Below are 12,095 nucleotides of genomic sequence, written 5' to 3'. Positions count from 1 at the left end.
AGGGTCTGTTCATCAAAGTAATTTTTACATGGCAGAGCAGCCCTAAGACATCATGACTATTGTCACTGCAGGATGATGCCATTTGTAGGTATGCCACATGAAACCATCTGGATGCACTACACAACTGCATGCCAGGTCAGTCTGTTAGACCTATTGTTTTGAGGTTCTTGTTTTTGTAATGCATACACAAGAAGTTATGTAGTCATGCTTGTCCTTATATATTCGTTATTACAGCTCAGATTAGTTGTCAACCCTATATAATCTGTTGCCAATTATTTTTCCACTTTTTAAAATTTAGCAGTACATGGACAGCAAAGTTTTACATAAAATTCAAAGAATCTGCTATTGTGGTGAAGGGGGGAGAAAAATTTTGGAAAAAATTCCTCATCACTTTGGTTACTGACTCTCCGGGGATTACTGGTTGGTCAGCGAAGCCCCTCCTGCTCGATGCAGCCCTGGGCTGTTGTACCCATGGTGTTTGGCTGTTCCCATGGGACGATGCTGAGGAGGACGCAGGAAGGTGTGGGTGATCCTTCTCATCCTTGATGGCAAGCGGTTTCTCTGTGGGGAAAGTGGTTCCTAACATACAGCTCGCTGTTCTGCTTTGTCTTGGTTCTATTATCCAGGCAGTTTTTCTAGTTGCCAAAAGCCTCCAAGCTTGGTGAAGTAACCAACAACTGAACAGTTACAAGAAATATCAAAATAAAATATTTCTGATGGATTTCATAAAGGATGAGTTATAGCAGAATAAATTATTTTAGATGTAAATATATTGCATTTCATTCTTCAATCTAGTAGTGTATTTTTATCTGAAAAGATTTAAGATGGCCCAAACTGTTTGGATGGCATGTAGAAAGCATTCCAGTTTGACAGAAGCTGAAATTGATTACTTTGCTGAGGGAGGGGGAAAAAAATATTTTTATTTAAATCAACTTTAAAGCTTTATTTTGAAGGGTGGCTATTGGTAGCTGGAGAATACGCTCTGCCTTCCCCTGATGTTGCAGCTGGACAGCAATAGCTAGGCTGCACTTATTTATTTATTTCCCGCACAGAGGGGAGGAAAATACAGGTCCATGAATCAATCTAGATAATGGGGAAGGCTGAATGTAATAAATAATACAGTAACAACCCTAAACTAATGAGCTGTTGCTAAGGTACATTTCACAGGCTCATCCTCTATATAAAAAGTCACTAATAATCCCTTGGTGTAATCAGATGATAAAGCTTTGCCATAAGGCAACACCTGTGCAATTAAAGCTGCAGGTTCTTTTGCACGTTTCATTAATTTCAGGATTTTGTAAAGGCACAACGACTACACTAATAATCTAGTCTACTTGACTCCATGTCTACTGGAAACAGGGTGTCTAATTAGGTACAGGTAATTAATTAGAGATAAATGGAGCTAATCAGACTCGGTTAACACTAATTCTCTGAATTAAGACATTTTGGGACACCTACTATTCCACTGACTTTGATGTTTCCCAACAAACACTGACTTGGAAAGGAGTCAGAAAGCGTTATGTCTGCTCTGGAGCAAAGCACAGGCCCATCCCGTGGCACTGCTTGGCTCGCAGCGTGGGGTCTGCGGGGAGACAGGAGCAATGCTTGTGGGGTGCTGGGGCAGCGTCCCTGCCGCCTGCAGGGTCTGGTGCCCCATTGCCATTTGGTGGCCCCTTGCTGGCTTCTGCCAGCCTTTTGCTGGCCGTCCAACTTTCCAGCAGCTTCTACCTTTGATGTGGGCAGACTTTCAAATCCTGGGGTGTGCTGGTGTTTGAAAGGTCCACCATAACTTTTGCTATGGGCAGTACTCAAGGTGCAGAATACAGCACATTTTTTACAGAAGGGTGGAGGGTTAAGATTAACTGTTAAGTCTGATTCAAAATAAAACCAGATTATTTAGTGAAAGGATCAGGACTTCACAGGTGTTATATGCATTTGTAACTCTGGAGGCCATGGGCTGTCCTAGTGGTGAATCAGATGCTGCTCATCTTGCTTAGCTGATGAACAACATCGAATTCAGGTGCCAGCTTCTCCAAAACCAACAGGACCACTAAAAGCAGGTGGGATAAGAAGTGAGAAATTAACCTGGTTGTGCCAATGTCATGGCATTGCCTTCCTTATACCTCTATTGTTAGGTCTGTGTTGAAAGAGTCTCTTTTTGCTTATCTTTCCAGATAGCCACTTCTTCCTGCCATAAATTAATGTGCAGTGCTGATGGCAGATGCAGTAGAAAGATGCTGCAAGTGGCATATGCCTATATTAAAATAGCAGTGTCACCAGCAGCCCTGCGAGTGTTTGTTAGCATTTGGGGATGGGACCTTGCTGGGTGTATGGAGCAAACATGTTTTAGAAGGTGCTGTCTCTTGTCTCTGTGTGGTGCTAAGTTACAAAGTAGGATGACTTCCCATCACCTGTGGATGGTCTGCTCATTCCAGCTGCAAAGCAGAGTGGCTGATGGAGAGCTCTTCATCAATCACTCGAGCATGAGAAAGTGTGGGAAGTGCTGTTTTCTCCTGCTTCTAAGGAGGGACAGATTTTTTTTAGCTTGTATTTCTAAAGCACCTAAAGCTGATGTTGTGTAGTATGGTACGTAAATAACAAGAGTGAACTAGGAATGAGCCCTTGTAGGGTGAGCTATAGCCTGAGGTAAGTTTTCTACCAGCTGAGCATCCCTCACCAGAGGAGATGAAATAGAAATGTATGACTACTTTTATTATCAGATATTTTCTGGATTGACCTTTCAATAACTTGTTAAACTACAGAAAATATTTCTGTTTTCTGGATGTGAAAACCCTGCTGGGTCACACAGTCCACGAAGGTACCTCTGGATGTCTTTAATCACAACTTGGTGACTCTGGGCTTTCAGGAGCAGATAGACGTCCTAAATGAAAAGGTTTCTGTCTACCCTTGTGGTGATGGGCTTTGGCTGTTTGAAATAACTCAAATTCCAAAGGTGTGACAAGTCCTGGATAGCAGTTGTGAAGAGCTGTGGATGTGAGGGAACCACTGGGACTGCAGCATAGGGAGGAAGAATTTGGGTGCATGTTCCCTGCGTGGGACAGAGGCAAACCTCTCATGCAGCTGCTCTCATTGCAGCCATGGTGGGGTGAGGGAGGTTGCATCCCTGTGGGGATGGTAGTGCTGGGATTCCCGCCCCTGTGTCCATGCTTGGGGCGAGCTGCTGCCCTCGGGGCTGGCGCTCGCAGTGCTGTGAGTGTTAGACAGAAAGGAGGATTTTATATCATTCCTTTATTCAAATTCAATGTCTTGTTAATTTGAAATCTTGAAAAAATATTGGAACTACCCAAGTGAAAAGGGCAGAAGATTGCTTAGGAATAACCTTTACTCACTTCTCTGTTTTTTCTATGGCATCCTTCCCTTCTGGCCTTTTACTGCTGTTTGCCAGAGCTGCATCAAAGCAGCTTCTCCTGTGGTGCAGCCTGCAACGCAGCATCTTGTTGGGAGCCTCAAACCCATCCCCAGTGTCTCACCAGGCATTGAACCGCTCTTGAACACAGGGTTGTGTTATTTGTTTGATACTGGAAGCCTGTATGGGATGGGATCTGCTTGGAATATCTGATTTCATGACAACTCCTTCCTTATCTCCCTATAAAGCAATGCAAAGTATTGCTCAGTGTGCAATTTAACTGCACTGCAGTAACGAAATGTTTAATACTTTAAAGAGGGAGTTTTAAAATTTAATAGTTTATTTTATTATTACTCTTTTGGATATAATTAACTGGAGAGCACAGTTTGAAGTGCATCCCCTTGCCACTGAGATGTGTTTTTATGTTTTACTCTGGGGGAAGAGTCTTTTCAGAGACAAGCAGGCAATTTTGCTGTCATTGGTCTTGTTCAGAAAGGGGTGTTTTTCTGGGCGATCCCCTGGGGAAGGGTGTCAGGGCAGACTGGCAGTGGACACACTGTGGCATGGCGTGCTGCTCTAGCTCTCCTCCAGCTGTACTCTCACATTTGGAGCTTCGCTCACCTCATGCTGTGCCCTGCTGCGAGGCAAAGCTTTGGGGCTGCATTCACATGGGCTGGAGCCAGGTTCTGTGCTCTTGTTGGAGCATCATCTGTACCTGGGTCTGTCTTAACGCAGCTGCCTGGGATGGAGACGTGTGCCTTGCTTTTGGCAGCTCCAGGCTGCCCTGGACAGTTGTGGGGGTGGATGAGTGTGTAGGCCCACTGTTACAGGCCACATCATGCAGCAGTGGGCTGTGTGCCAGCACAAGGGTGCTGAAGATGTCCCCCTGATCCTCTCCTAATCAGCATTTGGTGGTGCAACTGTCTGTGAGGCTTTCTGCTTGTGTGCTATGAGGTTGGCGAAACCCTTGGTGTCCTGCAGTGGCCCCAGCTGGAGGGAGGCCCCAGTGGCTGTGAAGCAGTCCATCTGTCTGCCAGCAGTGTGCAGAAGTGTCCGCTCCTCGAAGGCAGGCAGCATGTGCTACCCTCAGTTGCAGCACCCACTGCAGCCAGGCTCTCTCCCTGCGTTGTGGGGTGTGAGTGTGGGGCAGCAGCACCCACTGAGCCCTTGGGGCTGTGCTCAGTGGTCTCACGTTCGTTCTTGGTCCGGGTAGTGGCTTGTGCTTTTCCTTGGAGACTGCTGCCAACACATAAAGCAACTAAATTGCTTCATTTTTAATCCTTGCCTTAAGAAATGGGTGACAGTGACATACAGCAGTGACAGTCATTGTTACTGCTACTATTATTTTTTTTTTTGAAATGTGTTCAAATGAAATTAAAAAAAAAAATCCCTTAAGCATTGAGAACAGCACCTTGCTCTTGCAGAGCAGAGTGGCACAAATCTACCCCATTTCCAGGGGAATGGGACTGAGCCCCAGCTATAAACACCAATATTTTTTTTGTTCAGTTTTGTTCTGCTCTTGTGGATGATGCATTTCCCCTTGTGTATTAACTATCACCAGTATTCAAGCAGCAATTCCACTGGCATCTTCATCAGCAAGCAGCCTGGTGGGGCTCCTGCCTGAGCTGGAGCAATTCCTGCTCACAAAAAGATGAGGATCCCACACACCTTTGGGTTCCTTGGTCTGTAACCCTTTGGTTGTGCTAATAACATGTAAAGGTTCTGGTGCCTGTCGCTTGTGGTGGGAACTCCTTTTGGTGTCAGCTGCATGCATCTTGCCTCCTTGGCTGAGGGTGCCTAACGTGCTGGCACAGAGAGGAAAAGCATGCTCTTGGGGACAGCAGGTTGGCGTAGTGGAAAACATGGGTGAGGTGACACAGCTGGGAGCACCCCGCCCCATCCCTCAGTGGCTGTGCCCAAGAGGGGTCTCTGTGGTGTTAGGGGGTCCTGGGTGGTGCTGAATCTCAGCAGGTGCTGGTGGTGGGGCTGGAAGCTGTGGGCCTGGGTTCTGCCTGCAGGCTGTGGCATTCAAAGCCCCAGGAACTGCACGGACAGACTGAGTCTTCAGGTAACTTCTCAAAATGGCACCTACACAGTCAGGGATGTTCTGAAGGAACTATAAGAATATACATTTACGTGTCCTGCTTTTTTTTTTTTCCATCCTCCTTTTACTCTAATGAGATATTCCTTGTATAAAGGTTTAATCCCTATTCTTGTGGTTTAAGCCAATTTTGTCTGTGCTCCCGTGTATAACCTACTCTGTCCTTCAGCATTGCTCTGGTGCCAGTCCCAGGCACGCACAAGGTACAGCCTTTCTAAATACCAATGGCGCAGTGCTGCCGGGCTGCTCCTGTGGTGCTCATCATGTCCCTCTTCTGTGGGCTCTCGGGTCCCATCTTCATCTCCAGTCCTGCCAGCCAGACCACAAAATTTGCTGGGTTGCAAATCTTTTCTGCTGTGGGGCAAAGGGACCCCAGTGAGCTGAATGAGCCAGCCCTCCCTCCATGGCGAGGTCCTCACATGCACAGGGTGATGTTTTAGTCACTTTGTGGCCTTGAATTTCCTATGCTTTATTTAGGCTTGAAAAGTCAAAATCAAGCTTTTGGTTGTTTCATTTTTAGTTTCACGTAAATGCAATCAAAAGATGCACAATATTTAAATACTTTATTTGTTGAGAGTTCATTTATTCACAGAGAAAATCAAACTTTTTCCAAACTCTTGATCTGGTCTTCAACAAGTGTGTGACACCTGTCCCAATCCCTCGTTAAGACTTTGACTTCTCTTTCTGTGAATGACCGTGGATTGCTGCATGTTGGCAGACAAGGGTGGCAGCACAAACTCTCAGTGAGGCTTTGCTGTGAGCTGTCAGATGGTCTGGATCTACACGGTCTCTGCTGTCTTTTTTCAGCTTCCAGTAGGTAAGGAAGCCTAAAAATGACGTGTTAAAAGAGATGCTCTTTCAATACAACTTACTTGGAGCTAAACTTTCAGAATGGTAAGTGTAAATGTTCATTGTAACGTTCTAAATAATGACAGAGACTTTCTCCAGTCACTGAGACGTTATCATAGAATAAGTCACACAGAATTGTGAATTTTAAAGAAACACATTTAAGTGTATATTAGTGATGTGATGGTGAGAGATCTGGCTCATGGTCCCTTCGTTAAGGATGAATTCACCCCAAGGGTGTAGTGTGATCTCGCAAATAGTATTATAATAGTAAAACTGGGTAGCTGAAGTTGATGATTAAATTTAAGTGTGTATTGTCCACATAATGCAAGCAATGTTCCTTGTTTTTTTTTATGAATGTGAACATTCATCACTGGTGCTGAAGAGGGGAAATGTGTGCTTGCTAATTATTGTGTTTTTAACTGATAATATACTGTAAATTTTGTATAATACAACTGTGACCTTATAGAGAATGGAAGGGCTGACAGCGGGCCCATAATTACAGTATAGTGAAGAAATGCTTGTTATCTACTATTTTTAGGACCAGTGTGCATAGCCTCTTAATTTATATAAGCTTTAGACATTCACACATTTTCTGTCTTTGCTTATGGATGATGAATTTTGTTCAAAAGAAATATGAAGATGTCGTGTTGGGTGAGAGGTTAGCCAGCTGGGAACTTGATTACTGTGAACAACATCATCACTGCCAACTGAAAAAGGAGTATTTATTTGAGAGAGAATTGTTTAACCCAAGATTTAAATAACAAAAACAACAACACAAAAAAACCACTAGCACTCAAATGTAGCCTTGATAACTTGTGATTTGTGTTAAGAGAAGTGGTTCAATGATTGTGGGTGGGGAAAAAAACAAGCAGTCATCTGACAAAAAGGCAGGAAGATCAACCCCGCCATCCGTTTGTCAGGCAGAGGGTGGTTATTGCGGTGTGCTCTTGTTAGGGATGAACGACTGGTGCTAGCTGAGGGTACCCCATTGTGGATGTGCAGCTGGGCCTGGCCGCTCTTGTCCCACCACCAGTGTGGACGTGGGGTGGTGTGGGCCACCAGCAGGGCCACCAGCTCGCCCCCCACACTGGGCGCATGGCAGAGGGCTGGCAGCCCGGGCACAGCGCAGGGGCACTGGGTACTAGGAGTTGGGTACTGGCTGGGTTTCAGGAGCTGCTGGTGCAGCACCGGGTCACACTTTGACCCTGATGGAGCCCTCTGTGATCACGTCGGGGCAAGCTTACCCTATCCCCTCCTTCGATTAGCTCGGCTTGCCACAGCCTGCGTGCTGCCAGGTCAGAGCTGTGCACGGCCTCTTCCTCCAATCAGGGCAGCATCTGCCCTCTCCGGGCTGGGCAGCTGGATGAAGCAGCATGGGGAGAGCTAGCAGAGCTGCTTGCTGTGCTCCCAGGTGGAGCTGAGCCCTTTGTTTGCCTGGCTTCAGTCCAGCAGCTTTCGAGAAACATCAGTCCAGGGGTGGTGCGCTGCCCAGCTTGGTTCTTTCTGCAGGCATCAGAAGCCCGTTCCCCAAATTAAAAAACAGAGAAAGCAAAGAGATGCATGGCTGAGACAGAGATGGAAGAAGCTTTTTTGTACTCGCTACACTGGAGGATACTTTGAGATCAGATCATCCATCTGAAAGTATGACCTCTTGTAATACTGCCAAACAAGATCAGGGATGCCTGCGCTCCTCTGACGAGAAATTGCCTCTTCTGTGAGCTTGACCTGCCTGTGAGCACCTCTCACCGCTATGCCTGAGTTTGCCGAGTTGAAGGAAAAAAAAAAAAAGGAGCTTGTTCATCAGGGCTCGACCTCTTGTTTTTCTGCTTTGTTTGCCCCATTTTGGCTATTTTTCCTCATACTCATGTTCTCAGTCATGTTTCAGATTTCTATTGGGGGAGACTGCGTATGATGAAAGCCATTACTCAAATAGGCACACATCCAGACTTGTATGGAGCTGCCATGTAATGCAGACACTGAATCTCCTCTTAATCTACTTTTGTCTTAATTTAGCTGGGCAGAATTATCACTGTGAGGTCTACAGTGCTGCAGAGCCCACAGGAAATCTCCTTTGATGCTGTCCTTTGTGGCTGCTGGGTACTCTCAGATATAACCAGCTGCTAATACCAGGACAGCAGCCACCAGCCTTCTTCAGGAGAAACAAGTGCTCCCTTGTCATTCCATCTCTACAGGGGCAGTCTGGTGCACTGGACAGTGATATAACTTGTGCCTTCGCTTTCTGTATGTGGAGGATGCTGCAAATGAAGAAAAAAAGGTTAGTACTCCATCATGTGCTGCAAAACTCTGGTTCCCACAGAAATATTTCATTTCTCAGTATTTGCACTGGCATTAGGAACAAGTAGGCAAAAGCCTCTGAGGATGTGGGCCTGGTCCTGCAAACCTGTCCTCAGAGGAGGGATTTAGGTGTAGCATTGAGGGACTCAGCGCAGCTACTGCAGGGAAGCCCATCTGTGTGGCTGTCTGCACAGGGGATGCTCTTAGGGCTCCATTTTAGGCCAGACACAGTTTTTCAGCTGTACCAGGCTGCTGTGACTCTTATGAAGGAGGGAAAAAAAAAACAAAAACCTTTGGAGTTTTTTCTTTAAATAGTTTTTTTTCCTCCCTAGGTTTCCCAGTTAGTCTCACAGAGGTTCTTTGACTGCCACGCTGCAGCATGCACAACATGCTTGGGTGCAGCCTGTGTACAAAATGCCTGCTGCCCAGCAGCCCTGCTGTACTAGTGCAGGGTGGGAAGGACAACAACATGCTTGATTTAAAAACTTTAATTAGTAAAGGCTTTTCCCAGATGCCTGTAATGACAAAAGTTGTGAATGGAGGCACTCCCCTTGCTGCTCCAGCATGCAGATGGGTTGCTGGAGAAGCTGTGAATGGCCGCATGCTAACAGACTATCTGCTTGCTCCAACATCAGCTCATTAGCAATCTGTTGGATGTTTTAATTTGTGTACTGGTGGGCTAAGCAGGTGTTACAGGATTGCCACAGACCCTAGGCATCTCTTTAACTTGGAAGGAAACAGGAAAAAAAATGAACCCAGCGATGCAAGCAGAGCATTTGTGCTCCCAGTTTTTGGGCTGGCTGTTGCATGCCCCCCAGCCTGTGGGCTCCAGGTGAGCAGGGCGGTGGGGCTGGGTGCAGGCACCAGCCTGGGGCTCCCCCAGCAGTAGGGGCTGAGTGCCCCATGGGATGAACTGGCTGAGCACAGGGCTGGCATGTGGGTGGGCAGCTTGGGTTTACATTGCATTACTGCAACCTCCAGTAGCTCGTTGCCGAATGACAGTGTCTGTGCAAGGTTTTTGTGCTCAGTTTGCTTTATTTGCTGTTGTAAATATAATCACTCCAATCTACTGCTCTCCAGGTTTCATATGGCTGAGGAGACCCACCCCTTCCAGAGGAGAATGAGCTTTTCTGGCTATAAAACACTTTGCAGCAGGCTTATGTGGCTGTATATCTGGACAATCCAATCTGCTTTTGCCAGTGCAGTCAGTGCGTGTGTGAGTTACGGGCACAGGAGAGCATAGCTGCCCGTGTGGGGCCGGGATTGATGAGTGGTGTGCTGCTGCACACAGAGTGGGTGGAGATGAAATGTCTGGAGGAGCCTTTCCTCATGCTTTGTTCCGTAACACCAGCACTGAAGCTGTTGAGGATCATCATACCTCCACGATGAGTGGCGATGGCAGGGGCTGCGCAGTCCCTGCAAAGTGTGCCTGCGTTGGGCAACGGGCACTGCCAGCAAAGCTGTCCTGCACCAGTGCAAGTGGCCTTGCTGAGCCCCTGATGTCTGCAGGAGAACTCCTTTATTCCTCCAGCATAGGCATGCCAGGAGTGGATGTGAACCAGGATCTAATGAAAATCCTAGGATTTGTCTGTTAGGCCATGCTTTGGAGGTGGTATTTCTTTTGATCCAGCTCAGTTTTAAATATTGCCATGAAGAATTATAAAAGATTGTACTAATTTACACTGAGATCTTTTGGTTGCTTGATGAAGAAATTATACCAGCTCAGCGTGGGCCTGACTTTACGTCTGTGTTAACAATGTTACAGGCGCATGGCCTTAGTCTGATTCATTCCTAATGAGATTTTGAAGTTCATACTATAAAAATGTTCTGTCAATTAAGTCAGAAATTCAGAGCAACATATTTACTTCAGCTAACAGTATGTCCTTTCAGTGCAAGGATCTCAATGATTACAGCAGTGTTTTCTAGTTCCAGCCTCATCAAAGTCCAATAAAATATTCTCATTGTAATACACGCTTGTCTGTAATGTGCAAGTTTTTTGACTGCAAAGAACAGCTCTGCAAAATGTATTCAGTGAGGACAAAGCAGCCTAGAAGATAGCTCTAATACAAAGGCCTGTCTTTCTGTAGTGCCCTGTAGCTGAAATAAGACCAGGCAGGAGCGCCTGTTTTACTAGCAGCAGGTTTTCTTGATGCATGCTTGCGCTTCCCAGTGTCGCTGACTCCCAGGAATAAGGCCCTCCAATGTGCTGTGAAAGGGGCTGATTGCACTTGTCACCAATTAACAGAAGATGGGTATGCAGATGAAAGTAAATCCTGCTTTTCTTTACCAGGTAATAAGTCAAAAAAGTGCAAAGCCAGCGACATCTCCTGTGTCAGCTACACCCCAGGAAGCAGCTCCTAGATTACTCGAGAGAGCGCAGAGTATCGTATGCTGCTTGATCCCAGTAAGTCCCAGTTCCTTAAAGTCTTCGGGAAGCAACAAACTAGTAGAAGTTGAGAAGACTCAGCCTTTTAATATGTGAATCCCTTTTCCTCTCACTTTTTGTGTGGCTGCTGAGCGGCTGAAGTTGTCGGCTGCTCTGGGATGGCTCTGCTCCATCTCCCTTTCCCTCCCAGCCCATGCAGCAAAGGCATCTTCTCTGAGACCTTTTCCTGAGTGCACTAACAGTGCTGGTAGTTTGCTCAGGTTCAGGATCAGAGCCTAAAGACAGAAGAAATGTGTAAGGTTGTTTTTTTTTTTTCTTTGCAAGTTCTGGCTATGAACTTTAGACCAGTTTTGAAAGAACTGGGTTTGGTGGGGATTTTCAGATGTTTTGGGCTCTGTTAAAAGGATAACTATTTGGTATAGAAGTTTTCATGTTTGAAAGCACAGGAAACTGTGCTGTAAACCTGTGGGGTTTTACAGCTGTTTGCTTTCTTCTTAGCCCTGGTCCAGAAGTATTTGTAGAATTATTTTTAATAAATGATTTGGCTTAATAGTATTGCACACAAATGTGTTCTTATGTATTTAGGCCAGAGATTTGAAGAACTTGGCACCTGTGGAGGTGCTCCTTTCATAAAAAAGCACTGGATTTCCCCATGGCCTGTTGTGTCTGCCTGAGATTTTTGTTCAGCTCTGTTCCTCCCATGTCACCGTTACAGCAGGACTGTAAGTGCCCCAAGCAAGTCTGTGGTTCCATAGCCCTAAACTCTCTGGTCTGTGGCTTTTCTTTTTGTTTGAGCCCGATGTAAAATTGAGTCAAACAGAATAGCTGGGGCTGGCAGGGAGGTAAGGGGAGCATCTAGTCCAACCCCCTGCTAAAAGCATGGAATTGAAAGTAGCTTGCTTGGGCTCCTGTCCAGCTGGGTTTTGTGTATCTCCACAGACAGACTCCGTGTATCCTCTGTCTTCCAATATCTCGCCACCCTTACAGTAAAAGAGTTTTCCTTCTGTTTAAGTAGAATTGTATAGGTGCAGAGACATGTTTTCCAAAGGAGCAGGTGCCTGTCTGCCCACACACGGACACACTCTTCATGCAGGCTG

At 46.1% G+C, this 12,095-nt stretch overlaps 1 long non-coding RNA gene across 1 annotated transcript; it reads left to right on the top strand.

The window, feature by feature from the left end:
- Positions 1 to 2,471: 2,471 nt before the first annotated feature.
- Positions 2,472 to 11,089, top strand: LOC121074146. Its single transcript, XR_005822166.1, has 3 exons — positions 2,472 to 2,646; positions 8,331 to 8,592; positions 9,693 to 11,089. It is a non-coding gene; the product is annotated as an uncharacterized LOC121074146 (long non-coding RNA).
- The last annotated feature ends 1,006 nt before the right edge of the window (positions 11,090 to 12,095 follow it).

Source organism: Cygnus olor, chromosome 8 (assembly GCF_009769625.2).
Source record: "Cygnus olor isolate bCygOlo1 chromosome 8, bCygOlo1.pri.v2, whole genome shotgun sequence".
NCBI lineage: Eukaryota > Metazoa > Chordata > Aves > Anseriformes > Anatidae > Cygnus > Cygnus olor.
Note: the sequence above shows the minus strand (reverse complement) of the source record. Positions and strands in the feature narration are given on the sequence as shown.